This window comes from Arachis stenosperma, chromosome 5 (genome assembly GCF_014773155.1).
Source record: "Arachis stenosperma cultivar V10309 chromosome 5, arast.V10309.gnm1.PFL2, whole genome shotgun sequence".
Classification (NCBI taxonomy): Eukaryota; Viridiplantae; Streptophyta; class Magnoliopsida; order Fabales; family Fabaceae; genus Arachis; species Arachis stenosperma.
The window spans coordinates 134,573,583-134,593,495 of NC_080381.1; the positions used below are offsets into that span (position 1 = coordinate 134,573,583).

Here is a 19,913-nt window from a genome sequence, read left to right on the forward strand (position 1 = left end):
TAGCATTCTTGCATGCATTCATTGTTTTGATCTAAAAATTTCATGCATTGAGTATTTTTGTTGTTTTTCTCTCTCATAATTAAAAATTTCAAAAATAAAAAAAAATATATTTTCCTTATTTCCCTCCAAATTTTCGAAATTTTGGGTTGACTTGGTCAAAAATTTTCAAAATTAGTTGTTTCTAACAAGTCAAGTCAAAATTTCAATTTTAAAAATCTTATCTTTTCAAAATCTTTTTCAAAAATCATATCTTTTCCATTTTTTTTCTTACTTTCGAAAATTTTAAAAATTATTTTTCAAAATCTTTTTCTTATCTTTTATACCATATTTTCGAAAATATGCTAACAATTAATGTGATTGATTCAAAAATTTGAAGTTTGTTACTTTCTTGTTAAGAAAGGTTCAATCTTTAAATTCTAGAATCTTATCTTGTAGTTTCTTGTTAGTTAAGTCATTTTAAAAATTAAATCTTTTTCAAAATATCTTTCTCTTAAAATTTTTATCTTATCTTTTTATCTTATCCTTTTAAAAATCTTATCTTTTCAAAATTTGATTTCAAAATATCTTATCTAACTTCTTATCTTCTTATCTTTTTCAAATTTGATTTTAATATCTTTTTCAACTAACTATTTGACTTTTTGTTTGTTTCTTATCTTTTTCAAAACCACCTAACTACTTTTCCCTCTCTAATTTTCGAAAATATCTCACCCCTTTTTCAAAAATTCTTTTTAATTAACTAATTGTTTCATGTTTTAATTTAATTACATCTTATCTCTAATTTTCGAAAATTACTAACCCCTTTTTAAAATTATTTTCGAATTTTCTATCCCTTCTCACTTATTCTATTTAATTATTTAATTGCTAACACTTCTCTTCACCTCTCTCCATCCAATTATCCCTATCCCCTTTCTTCTTCTACTAACATAAAGGAATCTCTATACTGTGACATAGAGGATTCCTCTTTCCTTTCTTGTTTTCTTCTCTTTCATATGAGCAGGAACAAGGAAAAAGGCACTCTTGTTGAAATTGATCCTGAACCTGAAAGGACTCTGAAGAGGAAATTAAGAGAATCTAAATTACATTATTCTAAAGGTAACCTTTCAGAAATTTTCGAACAAGAGAAGGAGATGGCAGCCGAAAATAATAATAATGCAAGGAGAATGCTTGGTGACTTCACAAAGCCAACGTCCAAATTTGATGGAAGAAGCATCTCCATTCCTGCCATTGGAGCCAACAACTTTGAGCTGAAACCTCAGCTAGTTGCATTAATGCAACAAAACTGCAAGTTTTATGGACTTCCATCTGAAGATCCTTATCCGTTTTTAACTGAGTTCTTGCAGATCTGTGAGACTGTAAAGACGAATGGAGTTGATCCTGAAGTCTACAGACTCATGCTTTTCCCCTTTGCTGTAAGAGACAGAGCTAGAATATGGTTGGATTCACAACCCAAGGATAGCCTGGACTCCTGGGATAAGCTGGTCACTGCCTTCTTGGATAAATTCTTTCCTCCTCAAAAGCTGAGCAAGCTCAGAGTGGATGTTCAAACCTTCAAGCAAAAAGATGGTGAATCCCTCAATGAAGCTTGGGAAAGATACAAGCAGCTGACCAAAAGATGTCCATCTGACATGTTTTTAGAATGGACCATATTAGATATATTCTATTATGGTCTCTCTGAATGTTCGAAAATGTCACTGGACCATTTTGCAGGTGGATCTATTCACCTAAAGAAAACGCCTGAAGAAGCTCAAGAACTCATTGATATGGTTGCAAACAACCAATTCATGTACACATCTGAGAGGAATTCCGTGAATAATGGGATACCTCAGAAGAAAGGAGTTCTTGAAATTGATGCTTTGAATGCCATATTGGCTCAGAACAAAGTGTTGACTCAACAGGTCAACATGATCTCTCAAAATCTGAATGGATGGCAACATGCATCCAACAGTACTAGAGAGGCAGCTTTTGAAGAAGCTTATGATCCTGAGAACCCTGCCATGGCAGAGGTTAATTACATGGGTGAACCTTATGGAAACACCTATAACTCATCATGGAGAAATCATCCAAATTTCTCATGGAAGGATCAACAAAAGCCTCAACAAGGCTTTAACAATGGTGGACGTAATAGGCTGATCAATAGCAAGCCATATCCATCTTCTTCTCAGCAACAGACAGAGAATTCTAAACAAAACACTTCTAATTTAGCCAATCTAGTCTCTGATCTGTCAAAGGCCACTTTCAGTTTCATGAGTGAAACAAGATCCTCCATCAGAAATCTGGAGGCACAAGTGGGCCAGCTGAGTAAGAAAGTCATTGAAACTCCTCCCAGTATTCTCCCAAGCAATACAGAGGAGAATCCAAAAGGAGAGTGCAAGGCCATTGATGTAATCAACATGGCCGAATGCACAAGGGAGGAGGAGGACGAAAATCTTAGTGAGGAAGACCTCCTGGGACGTCTCTCAAGCAAGAAGAAATTTCCTATTAAGGATCCAAAGGAATCTGAGGCTCATATAGAGACCATAGAGATTCCATTAAATCTTCTTCTGCCATTCATGAGCTCTGAATACTATTCTTCCTCTGAAGAGGATGAAGATGTAACTGGAGAGCAAGTTGCTCAATACTTAGGAGCTATCATGGAGCTGAATGCCAAGTTGTTTGGTAATGAGACTTGGGAAAGTGAACCTCCCTTGCTCATTAGTGAACTGGATACCTGGATTCAGCAAATTCTACCTCAAAAGAAACAAGATCCTGGCAAGTTCTTAATACCTTGTACCATAGGCACCATGACCTTTGCAAAAGATCTGTGTGATCTGGGGTCAGGGATAAATCTTATGCCACTCTCTGTAATGGAGAAGCTGGGGATCATTGAGGTACAACCTGCCTTGTTCTCATTACAATTGGAAGACAAGTCATTGAGACAAGCTTATGGAATAGTAGAGGACGTGTTAGTAAAGGTTGAAGGCCTTTACATCCCTGCTGATTTCATAATCTTAGACACTAGGAAGGAAGAGGATGATTGCATCATCCTTGGAAGACCTTTCCTAGCCACAGCAGGAGCTGTGATAGATGTCAACAGAGGTGAATTAGTACTTCAATTGAATGGGGACTACCTTGTGTTTAAAGCACATGGCCATCCCTCTGTGACAAAAGAGAGTAAGCATGAAGAGCTTCTCTCAGTTCAGAGTCAAGAAGAGCCCACACAGTCAAACTCTAAGTTTCGTGTTGTGAGGCCACAACCAAACTCTAAGTTTGGTGTTAAGGCCCCATATCCAAACTCTAAGTTTGGTGTTGGGACTATACAACATTGACCTGATTACCTTGTGGCTCCATGAGAGCCACTGTCAAGCTATTGACATTAAAGAAGCGCTTGTTGGGAGGCAACCCAATTTTATTTATCTAATTTTTATTTTATTCTATATTATTGTTATTTTGTGTTTTATTAGGTACATGATCATGAGAAGTCACGAAAAAATCATAAAAATTAAAAACAGAGTCAAAAACAGCAGAAAAAAATTCGCACCCTGGAGAAAGCACAGGCTGGCGTTCAACGCCAGTAAGATGCATCTGGCCGGCGTTCAATGCCAGAACAGAGCATCATTCTGGTGCTGAACGCCAGAAACAAGCAACATTCTGGCGCTGAACGCCAGGAATGTGCCCAGAGAAGAAAAGCTGGCGCTGAACGCCAGTAACAAGCATGAAACTGGCGTTCAACGCCAGTAACAAGCATGAAACTGGCGTTCAACGCCAGAAACATGCTTTACATGGGCGTTGAACGCCCAGAATGTGCACCACACGGTGTTTAAATGCCAGAATGGTGTGCAAAGGCAATTTACATGCCTATTTGGTGCAGGGATGGAATTCCTTAACACCTCAGGATCTGTAGACGCCACAGGATCACCTCAGGATCTGTGGACCCCACAGGATCCCCACCTACCATATTCCCACCTTACCTCCTAATCCTAGTTTTTGTGATTACTCTTCCCCATGTCACACTTCCCAACACTCTTCACCAATCACCTCAACTCCTCTTCCCAATCACCCCCTTCACCACTCACATCCATCCACTCTTCCCCATAAACCCCACCTACCTTCATAAATTCAAAACCATTTTTCCCACCCATTCCCACCCTAAATGGCCGAACATACACTCCCCCCTCTCCCTATAAATACCCTTCCATTCTACTTCATTTTCACACAACACAAACCGCTCTTCTCCCACTTGGCCGAACCTACATCTCTCCCTCTCTACCAAATTTTCTTCTTCTTCTTCGTCTTCTCTTCTTTCTTCTATTGCTCGAGGGCAAGCAATATTTTAAGTTTGGTGTGGTAAAAGCATAAGCTTTTTTGTTTTTCCATTACCATCAATGGCACCTAAGGCCGGAGTATCCTCTAGAAAAGGAAAAGGGATGACAAAAGCTTCCACCTCCGAGTCATGGGAGATGGAAAGATTCATCTCCAAAAGCCATCAAGACCACTTCTATGATGTTGTGGCAAAGAAGAAGGTGATCCCTGAGGTCCCTTTCAAGCTCAAGAAAAATGAGTATCCGGAGATCCGACATGAGATCCGAAGAAGAGGTTGGGAAGTCCTAACCAACCCCATGCAACAAGTTGGCATCTTAATGGTTCAAGAGTTCTATGCCAATGCATGGATCACTAGGAACCATGATCAAAGTATGAACCCGAGTCCAAAGAATTATCTCACAATGGTTCGGGGGAAATACTTAGATTTTAGTCCGGAAAATGTGAGGTTGGCATTCCACTTGCCCATGATGCAAGGAGATGAACGCCCCTACACTAGAAGGGTCAACTTTAATCAAAGGTTGGACCAAGTCCTTATGGACATATGTGTGGAAGGAGCTCAATGGAAGAGAGACTCCAAAGGCAAGCCAGTCCAACTAAGAAGACTGGACCTCAAGCCTGTGGCTAGAGGATGGTTGGAGTTCATTCAACGCTCCATCATTCTTACTAGCAACCGATATGAAGTTACTGTGGATCGGGCCATCATGATTCATAGCATCATGATTGGAGAGGAAATAGAAGTTCATGAGGTCATCTCCAATGAAATCTACAAAATAGCCGACAAGCCTTCACCCATGGCACGGCTAGCTTTTCCTCACCTTATTTGCCATCTATGTTACTCAGCTGGAGTTATCATAGATGGAGACATTCTCATTGAAGAGGATAAGCCCATCACCAAGAAGAGGATGGAGCAAGCAAGAGAGACCCTTCACGGTTCTCAAGAGATGCATGAGGAAGCTCATCATCAAGAAATCCCTGAGATGCCTCAAGGGATGCACTTTCCTCCCAACAACTATTGGGAACAACTCAACACTTCCTTAGAAGATTTGAGCCACAATGTTGAACAACTAAGGGTGGAACATCATGAGCACTCCATCATTCTCCATGAAATAAGAGAAGATCAAAGAGCAATGAGGGAGGAGCAACAAAGGCAAGGAAGGGACATAGAAGAGCTTAAGAACATCATTGGTCCTTCAAGAAGAAGACGCCACTAAAGGTGGATTCATTCCTTGTTCTTTATTTCTTTCTGTTTTCGGTTTTTAATGTTGTGTTTATCTATGTTTTGTGTCTCTACTTCATGATCATTAGTATGTAGTAACTATGTCTTAAAGCTATGAATAAATTCCATTAGTCCTTCACCTCTCTTAAATGAAAAATGTTTTAATTCAAAAGAACAAGAAGTACATGAATTTCGAATTTATCCTTGAATTTAGTTTAATTATATTGATGTGGTGACAATACTTTTGTTTTCTAAATGAATGCTTGAACAGTGCATATGTCTTTTGATCTTGTTGTTTATGAATGTTAAAATTGTTGGCTCTTGAAAGAATGATGAACAAAGAGAAATGTTATTGAGGATCTGAAAAATCATGAAATTGATTCTTGAAGCAAGAAAAAGCAGTGAATAGCAAAAGCTTGTGGAAAAAAAATTTGGCGAAAAAAAAATAGAAAGAAAAAGAAAAAGCCAATAGCCCTTAAAACCAAAAGGCAAGGGTAAAAAGGATCCAAGGCTTTGAGCATCAATGGATAGGAGGGCCCAAGGAAATGAAATCCAGGCCTAAGCGGCTAAACCAAGCTGTCCCTAACCATGTGCTTGTGTCATGAAGGTCCAAGTGAAAAACTTGAGACTGAGTGGTTAAAGTCGTGATCCAAAGCAAAAAGAGTGTGCTTAAGAGCTCTGGACACCTCTAACTGGGGACTCTAGCAAAGCTGAGTCACAATCTGAAAAGGTTCACCCAGTCATGTGTCTGTGGCATTTATGTATCCGGTGGTAATACTGGAAAACAAAGTGCTTAGGGTCACGGCCAAGACTCATGAGTAGCTGTGTTCAAGAATCAACATGCTTAACTAGGAAAGTCAATAACACTATCCGAAATTCTAAGTTCCTAGAGAAGCCAATCATTCTAAACTTCAAAGGAAAAAGTGAGATGCCAAAACTGTTTAGAAGCAAAAAGCTACAAGTCCCGCTCATCTAATTAGAATTAATATTCATTGATATTTTGGAATTTATAGTATATTCTCTTCTTTTTATCCTATTTTATTTTCAGTTGCTTGGGGACAAGTAACAATTTAAGTTTGGTGTTGTGATGAGCGGATAATTTATACGCTTTTTGACATTGTTTTTAGGTAGTTTTTAGTAAGTTCAAGCTACTTATAGGGATGTTTTCATTAGTTTTTATGTTAAATTCACATTTCTGGACTTTACTATGAGTTTGTGTGCTTTTTTGTGATTTCAGGTAATTTCTGGCTGAAATTGAAGGACTTGAGCAAAACTCTGAAAAAGGCTGACAAAAGGACTGCTGATGCTGTTGGAATCTGACCTCCCTGCACTCAAAATGGATTTTCTGGAGCTACAGAACTCCAAATGGCGCGCTCTCAACGGCGTTGGAAAGTAGACATCTAGAGCTTTCCATCCATATATAATAGTCCATACTTTTTTCGGAAATTGACGACATAACTTGGCGTTGAACGCCAAGTACATGCTGCTGTCTGGAGTTAAACGCCAGAAAAACGTCATGATCCGGAGTTGAACGCCCAAAACACGTTATAACTTGGAGTTCAACTCCAAGAAAAGCCTCAGCTCATGGATAGATCAAGCTCAGACCAAGCATACACCAAGTGGGCCCAGGAAGTGGATTTATGCATCAATTACTTATTCATGTAAACCCTAGTAGCTAGTCTAGTATAAATAGGATGATTTACTATTGTATTAGACATCTTTTGATCACTTTAGATCTGAAGAGCATCTTGGGGACGATTAGTTCTCAGATCATGGGGGCTGGCCATTCGGCCATGCCTGAACCTTTCACTTATATATTTTCAACGGTGGAGTTTCTGCACACCATATATTAAGGGTGTGGAGCTCTGCTGTACCTCAAGTTTCAATACAATTATTATTACTTTCTATTCAATTCTCTTTTATTCTTATTCCAAGATATACGTTGCACAACACTTTGATGAATGTGATGATCAGTGACACTCATCATCATTCTCACCTATGAATGCGCGTGACTGACAACCACTTCCGTTCTACTCTAGGCCGGGCGCATATCTCTTAGATTCCCCAACAGAATCTTCGTGGTATAAGCTAGATAGATGGCGGCATTCATGGGGATCCGGAAAGTCTAACCTTGTCTGTGGTATTCCGAGTAGGATCCTGGGAATCCGGAAAGTCTAACCTTGTCTGTGGTATTCCGAGTAGGATTCCGTTATTGAATGACTGTGACGAGCTTCAAACTCCTGAAGGCTGGGCGTGATGACAAACGCAAAAGAATCAATGGATTCTATTCCAACCTGATTGAGAACCGACAGATGATTAGCCGTGCTGTGACAGAGCATTTGGACCATTTTCACTGAGAGGATGGGATGTAGCTATCAACAAGGGTGATGCCTCCAGACGATTAGCCGTGCAGTGACAGCGCATAGGACCATTTTCCCGAGAGGATTAAAAGTAGCCATTGATGATAGTGATGCCCTACATACATCTTGCCATGGAAAGGAGTAAGAAGGATTGGATGAAAGTAGTAAGAAAGTAGAGATTCGAAAGGATTCTAGCATCTCCACACGCCTATCTGAAATTCCCACTATTGATTTACGTAAGTATTTCTATCCTTTTTTTATTTTCTATTTACTATTAATTATTCGAAAATCCATAAACCAATTTAATCTGCCTAACTGAGATTTACAAGGTGACCATAGCTTGCTTCATACCAACAATCTCTGTGGGATCGACCCTTACTCGCGTAAGGTTTATTACTTGGACGACCCAGTACACTTGCTGGTTAGTTGAGCGGAGTTGTGAATTCAAATAAAGCCAATTATTAAATTTCATACAAGTACAAAGAGCATGTGATCACAATTTCATCCACCATTTATCTTGTGCTAATTTGAGTGGTTTTTATCAACTCCTTGTCCACTTATCCATATGATTTGCATGATTTTACAATTCCTTCCTAGTGTTATTCTATGGTTGAAAACTTGCTTCCTAGAGTCTTTAATTTGTGTATTTTAATTCTCCTTTATACCATTCGATGCCATGATTCGTGTGTTAAGTGTTTTAGGCTTCACAGGGCAGGAATGGCTTAGAGAATAGAGAGAAAGCTTGCAAAAATAGAAGGAACACAAGAAACTAAGGAGATGACCAGCGAGCATCGACGCGCGCGCGTGGCTCACGTGAACGCGCGGAATGGAGAATGTCGCAGCAACGTGTGCGCGTGCCTGACGCGTACGCGCGAATTGGAGTCTGCACGAATGACGCGCATGCGTGGACGACGCGTACGCGTGATAAGGAAAATCACTGAATGACGTGCATGCATGACTGACGCGTACGTGAGACCTGCATGAAGAGTCATCAACTCCATTGAAGATACTATTCTAGTTTGTTTCCTTACTTGCTCTTTTATTTATTCCATATTCTTAATTCTTGTTTAAAGTGGTAGTTGGATTATTTTCATGGATTGTTGATACAGAGGATTACTTTTATTTTAATTAATTTATTATGTCTTCTTCTTATATTTTTCTGAGTATTATATTCATGTCAATGGAGTAGATTCCCTACTTGACATGAGGGTTGATTAAAAGGAGACTCTTGAGTTGGAAGGCTTAAGTGAAGATTAAACTGGAAGTTGTTGGCTACGTTAGACCTTCCCAAGGGAGAGGACTAGGATTTGTGAATAAGAGTTAGCTCAATCACTTGACTTTCCTTTATTTAGTAAGGGTTAACTAAGTGAAAACAACAACCTTTTTTATACTACACCTAAGAGATCCCAACAAGGATAGAACTTCCAATTTATCATTCCCCCAGTCAAGGCCTTTTTATTTAGAATATTAATAATCATTCTTAGTTTTTATTTCTTTAATTTACAACTATTTAATTGCTCATTATCCAAACTCAACTCTCTTGAAAACCCCTAATTAATAAATTAGCATTCTCTCTGCAACTCGTTGGGAGACGACCTAGGACTCATACTCCCAGTATTTTATTTCTAAATTTCGTGACAACTCTTTTAAATTGATACGCGAAATCTTCAGCGTCCGCACAAAGGTGTGCGTACGCACGCCCAGGAAAATTTTAAAAGTGTGTGTATGCACATGGATGTGCGTACGCACAGGTATCAAAATATAAAAGGGTCTATTCACTCGCACAACCTGTGTGAGCACCCCTAACAGACTGGCCTCCCCAACGTGTGCATGCGCACAGGTCTGTCCGTACGCACATGTTGCAATTTTTCCTTTGTTGTGCGCGCGCACAAGCTGTGCCAACACTGCAGACAGATTGCCTGCCTCTGCGTGTGTGGATGCACAGGTCTGTGCATGCGCACAGGTCACCATTTATGCAGAGTGTGCGTGCGCACACACCAGAACACTCAAAATTTTGTAACTTTGCAAAATTTTCAGATTTTTAACACCAACTTTGAATGATCATAACTTTCTCTACAAAATTCTAAATTTCACAAACTTTATGCCGATTTAAAGGGTTTTCAAAGATCTTTAATTCTAAACAAATTTCAACCAATTTTAAAAATCGAAGCAAAAGTTATGATCAGACAAAGTTCACCAAAATTCCACTTTTACCCAAAATCACAATTTTCACAATTGCATTGCAAATCGCAACCAAAATCAAACCAACCCAGTTCAAACTCCACCTTTCATCATAATCAACCTCCTTTGTCATTTTACACCAAATTTACCATATTTTCTTCACTTTTTTCTCATCCACAACATCCATATCAATACATCTCATATATCAAACTTCATTAACAATTTCCGACTACATTACCAATCATTCAACACCAAAATCACATTTATCAACATAATTCACTCCTCAATTTCATAATTTATTTATTCTCATCATATCACTATTAATCATCATTTCATCAAACATCATCATACAACCACATCCAACAATTCAACAACCATTCAAATCCAATCCTATCCTATGGATCACTAGCCTAAGTGTCCATGAATATTATATACTACACAGAGAAAACCGAAACTATACCTTGGCTGATTCCCAATATGAACCAAATGAGCTTTTGACCAAAATCCAACCACCAATGTAGCTCCAACAAGCACCAATAAGCTCCAAACTCACAATAATCAAGCTATATACATATAAATCACCACAAATCAACTTAGGGCTCATCATAAATCAAAAGTTCACAAGAGTTCAAAGCCTCTTACCTCTTCCAACAGATTTGGATGTCAAAACCCAAAGCTAAGCAAGGATTATAGTGAACCTATTCATCAAGAATCACAAAAATTCACTTAGCCATAAACCCTAGGTACCCGAAATTTTTAAGAGAAAAATTGGGGAGATTTTGACCTTACATCTATAGTTTCTTGGACGGATTTTGTAGAGCTCTTCACAAGGAACGCGTAGCCACTGACGGCACGCAAATCGGAGCATTATAGCTCAAGATATGAGCTTGGAAAGATTGAGGTGAAAAGGATTTTCTTCTTCCTCTTCCCCCTTTCTCAATTTCTGAAGTGTGTGTGTGTTTGTGAGGCTAGGGTTCATTAAATAAACCTTTATATATGTTGGACTTGGGCCCAACTTGGGTCCGATTCAACCCGTTAGAGTTTTTAGCCCGTTTTGGCCCAACTTCGGGCCAAACCTTTAAAATTAACGCCTGATTTTCCATTTCTAATATTTTTCTAAGGTTCTTGACTATTTCAACTTTTTCCCATGCAGCACTGAGCAGACTTGAACCAGTTCAACCGGTTCAACTGTCGGTTTACAGTTTTTTATGCTTTTTTGCAGGAAACACATTTTCTTACTCAGAAAGACCCAGTGAGTCCAAAAATGATGTTTAAAACATCAAATTCTCACTCTAACTTTTCGGAATCAAATCGGGACACTATAACCACTTAATTAACTGGTTCGATTAATTGCGGTTCTTACATGTACCACATGGACTATCACGTTTGAGAAGGCACTTGGTGGACGAAATTGTGATCAATGTATTCTTTGAGTAGTACTTATATAGAAATTGAAATTGGCACGAGTGAAATCACAACTCCGTTCAACTAACCAGCAAGTGTACTGGGTCGTCCAAGTAATACCTTACGTGAGTAAGGGTCGAATCCACAGAGATTGTTGGTATGAAGCAAGCTATGGTCACCTTGCAAATCTCAGTTAGGAAGATTAAAGAGTAATTGTGATTATCATTAAATAGAAAGGAATAATAAAAGGGATAGAAGTACTTATGTAGATTCATTGGTAGGAATTTCAGATAAGCGGAATGGAGGTGCTGTAGAGCTCTAGGACGCCTGCTCTCCTATTCCTTCTACCCAATCCTTCTTACTCCTCTCCATGGCAAGCTTTGTATAGGGGTTCACTATCAGCTGTGGCTACTTTCATTCCTCTCGGGGAAATAACCTGCACGGCTGTCACTCGCACAGCTAACCAGTCTGGAGGCATCACCCATGGTTGATAGCTACATCCCATCCTCGCAGTGAAAGCTATGCACGCACTCTGTCACAGTACGGCCAATCACCGGTTGGTTCCCGCTCCTACTGGAATAGAATCCCTCTTTTGCGTTTGTCACTAACGCCCAGCAGGTTAAAGTTTGAAGCACGTCACAGTCATTCATGAACGGAATCCTACTCGGAATACCACAGACAAGGTGAGACTTTCCGGATTCCCAGGATCCTACTCGGAACACCACAGACAAGGTTGGACTTTCCGGATCTAGATGAATGCCGCCATCTATCTAGCTTATACCACGAAGATTCTGTTGGGGAATCTAAGAGATATACATTCAAGCCTTGTTACACGCAGAACGGAAGTGGTTGTCAATCACGCGCGTTCATAAGTGAGAATGATGATGAGAGTTATTAGCTCATCACATTCATCATGTTCTTGAGTACGAATGAATATCTTGGAATAAGAATAAGATAGAGAATTGAATAAAAGAAAATAGAACTTCATTAATCTTTGAGGTACAGCAGAGCTCCACACCCTTAATCTATGGTGTGCAGAAACTCCACCGTTGAAAATACATAAGCAAAAGGTCCAGGCATGGCCGAATGGCCAGCCCCCTAAACGTGATCACAGGATAGAAGAATACTATCCAGGATCCAGGATGAAATTATGATAGTTAAATGTTCTATTTATAATAAACTAGCTCCTAGGGTTTACATGAGTAAGTAATTGATGCATAAATCCACTTCCGGGGCCCACTTGGTGTATGTTTGGGCTGAGCTTGATCAATCCACGAGCTGAGGCTTCTCTTGGAGTTGAATTTCGAGTTATGATGTGTTTTGGGCGTTCAACTCCGGATCATGACGTTTTTCTGGCGTTTAACTTCGGATAGCAGCATGTACTTGGCATTCAACGCCAAGTTACGTCGTCATTCTTCGAATAAAGTATGGACTATTATATATGCTGGAAAGCTCTGGATGTCTACTTTCCAACGCCGTTGAGAGCGCGCCATTTGGAGTTCTGTAGCTCCAGAAAATCCATTTTGAGTGCAGGGAGGTCAGATTCCAACAGCATCAGCAGTCCTTTTGTCAGCCTTTTTCAGAGTTTTGCTCAAGTCCCTCAATTTCAGTCAGAATTTACCTGAAATCACAGAAAAACACACAAACTCATAGTAAAGTCCAGAAATGTGAATTTAACATAAAAACTAATGAAAACATCCCTAAAAGTAGCTTGAACTTACTAAAAACTACCTAAAAACAATGCCAAAAAGCGTATAAATTATCCGCTCATCACAACACCAAACTTAAATTGTTGCTTGTCCCCAAGCAACTGAAAATCAATTAGGATAAAAGAAGAGAATATACTATAAATTCAGAAATATCAATGAATATTAATTATAATTAAATGAGCGGGACTTGTAGCTTTTTGCTTCTGAATAGTTTTGGCATCTCACTTTTTCCTTTGAAGTTTAGAATGATTGGCTTCTCTAGGAACTTAGAATTTCGGATAGTGTTATTGACTTTCCTAGTTAAGCATGTTGATTCTTGAACACAGCTACTAATGAGTCTTGGCCGTGGCCCTAAGCACTTTGTTTTCCAGTATTACCACCGGATACATAAATGCCACAGACACATAACTGGGTGAACCTTTTCAGATTGTGACTTAGCTTTGCTAGAGTCCCCAGTTAGTGGTGTCCAGAGCTCTTAAGCACACTCTTTTGCCTTGGATCACGACTTTAACCACTTAGTCTCAAGCTTTTTTTTTTTTTTTTTACTTGGACCTTCATGACACAAGCACATGGTTAGGGACAGCTTGATTTAGCCGCTTAGGCCTGGATTTTATTTCCTTGGGCCCTCCTATCCATTGATGCTCAAAGCCTTGGATCCTTTTTACCCTTGCCTTTTGGTTTTAAGGGCTATTGGCTTTTTCTACTGCTTCTTCTTTTTCTATATACTCTTTTTAGATCCCCCTTTTTTTTTTCACTGCTTTTTCTTGCTTCAAGAATCAATTTCATGATTTTTCAGATCCTCAATAACATTTCTCCTTGTTCATCATTCTTTCAAGAGCCAACAATTTTAACACTCATAAACAAGATCAAAAGACATATGCACTGTTCAAGCATTCATTCAGAAAACAAAAAGTATTGTCACCACATCAATATAATTAAACTAAATTCAAGAGCTATTTTCGAAATTTATGTACTTCTTGTTCTTTTGAATTAAAACATTTTTCTTTTAAGAGAGGTGAAGGATTCATGGAATTATTCATAATCTTTAAGGCATAGTTACTACATACCAATGATCATGTAATAGATAAACATATATAAAAAAAAAACGAAAAATAGGAAAAAAAAATTTAGAACAAGGAATGAATCCACCTGAGTGAGGGTGGCGCCTTCTTGAAGGTCCAATGGTGCTCTTTGAGCTCCTCTATGTCTCTTCCTTGCTTCTTTTGAATGATTCCTAGTAATTTTGGTGTTCCTCCCCTTAGTTGCTTCCAATATTTGTGTGGAGGACCACTTATCCCCTGAGGTATCTCAGGGATCTCTTGATTTGCAGCCACATGTTCTACCACTGAGCTATGACGGCTTATATTTTAGTCTTTCCATCTCCCATGACTTGGAGGTGGAAGCTTTTTGTCTTTCCTTTTTCTCTTTTTTTTTTTTTGAAAGCCTTTTTCCTTGTTCCTGCTCATATGGGGAAGAAGAGAACAAGAAAAGAAAGAGGAATCCTCTATGTCACAGTAAAGAGGTTCCTTATTGTTAGTAGAAGAAAGAAAGGGGATAAGGAAAGGAGAATGGTTCGGATTTTTAGATGAAGAGAAGTGAAGAGAAGTGTTAGTAAATAATTAATTAAATAAAATAAGAAAAGAAAAGGAGAATTTTCGAAAATAATTTTGAAAAATGGGTTAGTAATTTTCGAAAATTAAAACTAAAATTTGAAACAATTAATGAATTAAAAAGAATTTTTTGAAAAAGAGGGAGGTATTTTCGAAAATTAGAGAGGGAAAAGTAGTTAGGTGGTTTTGAAAAAGATAAGAAACAAACAAAAAATTAATTAGTTAGTTGAAAAAGATATTAAAATCAAATTTGAAAAGATAAGAGGATAAGAAGTTAGAAAAGATATTTTAAAATCAAATTTTTGAAAAAGATAAAATTTTGAAAAAGATATGATATAAAAGATATGATAAAAAGATATGATTTTTGAAAAGATAAGATTGAAAAGATATTTTTGAAAAGATATTATTGAAGTTAGTTTTGAAAAAGATTTGAATTTTAAAATCACAATTAATGACTTGACTCACAAGAAATCACAAGATATGATTCTAGAACTTAAAATTTGAATCTTTCTTAATAAGAAAGTAACAAACTTGAAATTTTTGAATCAAAACATTAATTTTTGATGCAATTTTCGAAAATATGATGTAAAGATAAGAAAAAGATTTTGAAAATATTTTGAAAAAGATTTTTGAAATTTTCGAAAATGATGAAAAAATGGAAAAGATATGATTTTTGAAAAAGATTTTAAAAAGATAAGATTTAAAAAGATAAGATATTTTTTTTATTTTTGAATTTTTTTTTTGATGAGAGAGAAAAACACTAAAAATACTCAATGCATGAAAATTTTGAATCAAAACACATGATGCATGCAAGAACACTATGAATGTCAAGATGAACACCAAGAACACTTTGAAGATCATGATGAACATCAAGAACATATTTTTGAAAAAATTTTCAATGTAAAGAAAACATGCAAGACACCAAACTTAGAAATTTTTCATGTTTAGACTCTATGAATGCAAGAATGCATATGAAAAACACCATACAACACAAAACAAGAAAATATGAAGATCAAACAAGAAAGTTCATCAAGAACAACTTGAAGATCATGATGAATGCTATGAATGCATGAATTTTTCGAAAATTTTATGCAAGGAAAAGATGAACATGCAATTGACACCAAACTTATGACTTGACACAAGACTCAAACAAGAAACACAAAATATTTTTTTATTTTTATGATTTTTTAATTTTTTTGTATTTTATTTGATTTTTTTCGAAAAACATTTAAGAAAAGGAAAATAAGAAATTCAAAATTTTTAATATGAATTCCAGGAATCATGCAATGTTAGTCTAAAGCTTCGGTCCAGGAATTAGACATGGCTTAATAGCCAGCCAAGCTTTCAATGAAAGCTCCAGTCCAAAACACTAGACATGGCCAATGGCCAGCCAAGCTTTAACTGAAACATTCTATACAGTAGCCAATTTGCTAAGAAAGACAAAGAAGCTCTTCTATAAGGATGAGTGAAACCTCGGTCCAAAAGAATTTAGACATGGCTTTTACAGCCAGCCAGGCTTCAACATGCTTCATGAAGCTCTAGAATGCATATTAAATTTTTTTTTTTTTTGAATAATTTTCGAAAATAGGGAGAAAATTTTGAAAAGATTTTCGAAATTTTTTTTTTTAATAAAATAAAAATTACCTAATCTGAGCAACAAGATGAACCGTCAGTTGTCCATACTCGAACAATCCCCGGCAACGGCGCCAAAAACTTGGTGGACGAAATTGTGATTCCTTCTTTTCCAACTCGAAACAATCCCCGGCAACGGCGCCAAAAACTTGGTGGACGAAATTGTGATCAATGTATTCTTTGAGTAGTACTTATATAGAAATTGAAATTGGCACAAGTGAAATCACAACTCCGTTCAACTAACCAGCAAGTGTACTGGGTCGTCCAAGTAATACCTTACGTGAGTAAGGGTCGAATCCACAGAGATTGTTGGTATGAAGCAAGCTATGGTCACCTTGCAAATCTCAGTTAGGAAGATTAAAGAGTAATTGTGATTATCATTAAATAGAAAGGAATAATAAAAGGGATAGAAGTACTTATGTAGATTCATTGGTAGGAATTTCAGATAAGCGGAATGGAGGTGCTGTAGAGCTCTAGGACGCCTGCTCTCCTATTCCTTCTACCCAATCCTTCTTACTCCTCTCCATGGCAAGCTTTGTATAGGGGTTCACTATCAGCTGTGGCTACTTTCATTCCTCTCGGGGAAATAACCTGCACGGCTGTCACTCGCACAGCTAACCAGTCTGGAGGCATCACCCATGGTTGATAGCTACATCCCATCCTCGCAGTGAAAGCTATGCACGCACTCTGTCACAGTACGGCCAATCACCGGTTGGTTCCCGCTCCTACTGGAATAGAATCCCTCTTTTGCGTTTGTCACTAACGCCCAGCAGGTTAAAGTTTGAAGCACGTCACAGTCATTCATGAACGGAATCCTACTCGGAATACCACAGACAAGGTGAGACTTTCCGGATTCCCAGGATCCTACTCGGAACACCACAGACAAGGTTGGACTTTCCGGATCTAGATGAATGCCGCCATCTATCTAGCTTATACCACGAAGATTCTGTTGGGGAATCTAAGAGATATACATTCAAGCCTTGTTACACGCAGAACGGAAGTGGTTGTCAATCACGCGCGTTCATAAGTGAGAATGATGATGAGAGTTATTAGCTCATCACATTCATCATGTTCTTGAGTACGAATGAATATCTTGGAATAAGAATAAGATAGAGAATTGAATAAAAGAAAATAGAACTTCATTAATCTTTGAGGTACAGCAGAGCTCCACACCTTAATCTATGGTGTGCAGAAACTCCACCGTTGAAAATACATAAGCAAAAGGTCCAGGCATGGCCGAATGGCCAGCCCCCTAAACGTGATCACAGGATAGAAGAATACTATCCAGGATCCAGGATGAAATTATGATAGTTAAATGTTCTATTTATAATAAACTAGCTCCTAGGGTTTACATGAGTAAGTAATTGATGCATAAATCCACTTCCGGGGCCCACTTGGTGTATGTTTGGGCTGAGCTTGATCAATCCACGAGCTGAGGCTTCTCTTGGAGTTGAATTTCGAGTTATGATGTGTTTTGGGCGTTCAACTCCGGATCATGACGTTTTTCTGGCGTTTAACTTCGGATAGCAGCATGTACTTGGCATTCAACGCCAAGTTACGTCGTCATTCTTCGAATAAAGTATGGACTATTATATATTGCTGGAAAGCTCTGGATGTCTACTTTCCAACGCCGTTGAGAGCGCGCCATTTGGAGTTCTGTAGCTCCAGAAAATCCATTTTGAGTGCAGGGAGGTCAGATTCCAACAGCATCAGCAGTCCTTTTGTCAGCCTTTTTCAGAGTTTTGCTCAAGTCCCTCAATTTCAGTCAGAATTTACCTGAAATCACAGAAAAACACACAAACTCATAGTAAAGTCCAGAAATGTGAATTTAACATAAAAACTAATGAAAACATCCCTAAAAGTAGCTTGAACTTACTAAAAACTACCTAAAAATAATGCCAAAAAGCGTATAAATTATCCGCTCATCAGCACTCTATGACTTTGGTTTAAACATAAATCTGATGCCTCTATCTGTAATGAAAAAGTTGGGAATCCAAGAGGTACAACTAACAAGGATCAACCTATAAATGGCTGACAAGTCTTTGAGGCAAGCATATTGGCTAGTGGAGAATGTCCTAGTCAAGGTTGAAGACCTATTTCTCCCTGTGAATTTTGTTATACTTGACATGGGAAAAGATGCAAATGACTCTATCATCCTAGGAAGACCATTTCTAACCACTGGAAGAGCCTTAATTGATGTTGAGAGGGGCGAATTAGTTCTGAGGATGTGGGAAGACTACTTGGTTTTCAAAGTGTTTAAACCTCTACCACTCTCTGACAAAGGAGGTAGTTACACACAGAATTTAGTGTTTAAGCCTTCTTCCTTTAGTTGGAACTGATACTATCCCCCCTGACATCAAACCTAAGTTTGGTGTTGGATGTACACTGTCCACTAAGGAGGGAGAACCCAAGAAGAAGGTACCTAAAGGCTGGAGGAACAAGAGGATCCCTACTGAGGACTTCTCACCTGGCATGAAGGTGGTGTTCATAAGAAGCCCAGTCATACCACATACTGTGAACAGAATCCTGTCACTTGAACATGTTAAGCTGATTCATAATAGTACAGGAAGGAAATTCACAATGAGGGGTGAAGATTTGAGCCCCTATGATCCTCCTCCTTGGAGGAGCTGCACGTCAAGCTAATGATGGTAAAAAAGCATTTGTTGGAGGCAACCCAACCATAAGTATCCTTTAGTTTATTTCTATTTTGATTTCAGTTTTCTTATAGTTTGAGTTCCTTTTAGTTAATTTTTATTTGTCATTGATTTTCATAGTTTTTATAGTTTTTCTAATGTTTGTGATCATGTATAGTACTTAGAACAAGGATAGGAGAGCTCAGACAAAAGAATAGAACACCGTGGAGCAAAACAGCTTTAGGCGCTAAACGCTAGGGAGGACGTTTAGCGCCAAGAGAGGGAGCTTTAGCATAGGCGTTTAATGCCCAAAAGGGGGCATTCCAACACAATTTGTTGCTCCCCCTAGGGCGTTTAACGCCCATTACTGGCGTCTAACGTCACAAAAAAAAAAGAAGTTTGATCCCATGCTGGCGCTAAACGCCAGAACTGGCGTTTAGCGCCCAGGGAGCTATTGCGAGAATGAAAGAAGAGTTTTCACCATTGGTTAAACTCCAACCCCAACCACTTTTGACCAATTCAAACCCCCTCTTCTCTCTCCTCCTTACCCACTTTTTCATCCACATTCATCCATCTTATCACCCATCAAATCCCTTGATTCTCCCAACCAACCTCCCACTTCATCCAATCCATACTCATCTTTCCCATCAATCTCTCCTTCCGACAACCCAAATTCAAATTCAATTTCCCTTCCACCCCATACTCCATAACCACTCTCCCCCTCTCCCCACCTATAAATACCTGGTGCGCGAAATTGTGATTCACTACACAACTTTGCACAACTAACCAGCAAGTGCACTGGGTCGTCCAAGTAATACCTTACGTGAGTAAGGGTCGATCCCACGAAGATTGTTGGTATAAAGCAAGCT

General features: G+C 38.4%; 1 non-coding gene across 1 annotated transcript; it reads right to left on the reverse strand.

The window, feature by feature from the left end:
* Positions 1 to 1,523: 1,523 nt before the first annotated feature.
* On the reverse strand, positions 1,524 to 1,627 carry LOC130983826 (small nucleolar RNA R71). The gene has a single exon (XR_009087799.1). It is a non-coding gene; the product is annotated as a small nucleolar RNA R71 (small nucleolar RNA).
* Positions 1,628 to 19,913: the final 18,286 nt, after the last annotated feature.